Source organism: Penaeus monodon, chromosome 30 (assembly GCF_015228065.2).
Source record: "Penaeus monodon isolate SGIC_2016 chromosome 30, NSTDA_Pmon_1, whole genome shotgun sequence".
Taxonomy (NCBI): domain Eukaryota; kingdom Metazoa; phylum Arthropoda; class Malacostraca; order Decapoda; family Penaeidae; genus Penaeus; species Penaeus monodon.
Window position 1 is genome coordinate 33310682 of NC_051415.1, and position 869 is coordinate 33311550.

Here is an 869-nt window from a genome sequence, read left to right on the forward strand (position 1 = left end):
TTTTGATCACTTTCAAACTACCTCTGAAAATCTTTCAAACATAATCAAAGGCAGTAATGGTGATGGAGGTAAGACATTAATAGGAATACTGGCAAGACAACATGCAACACACAAACATCACAACTATGAAGCTTTATAACAAACAGACAGCCATAACATTCTCCTGTCCAGAAACAAACAAGAATACATTTTCATTGGTCTCTTTTCTGATATCTGTAGATAAAGGAATCAACTGCACACAGTGCTGTTATGCAATCCCTCTACTGTTGAAATCTATAAGGATCTGTTTATATCAATAAAAACACACCACAGCTCTTCAGAATTATTAAAAATGACATGCAACAGGAAATTCTTTGACACCTAACATGAAACAATACCATATAATCAAGCAAATTACAGAAAGAATTAGAATATGGAATTCAATATGAAACAGTCTTTACACAGCTTGCCCTAGTTCTATTCAAGACTCCCATTTGAGTTACCAATATAACATGAACATCACCTAGCTAGAGTATTTCTTTAACTTGATGCTACCTTCATATACTTCTGATTGTCTATAAAATACTAATTAAAGATTGCCTTAAAATAGCAAATTATTTCAAGAAAGTTCTAATTCAATTAGATTTCTTAGATTTCACAATACATTTTAAGATTAGGTTGTCATACTTGTTCAAATTCACAAATGCTGAGTAAACTATTAAACCTGCGGTAGCACATTCTTTCTTACATATCTAAATTCACTAAAAATGCAATTTTTAATTGCTTTTATCAATCCATTTCAAATTCAAATTATAAGGTTTCCTTGTAAAATCAAAATATCATGCAGAAACTACTAGTGTGCTGCTAGCCAAAACCCCCCCCCCCCCCCC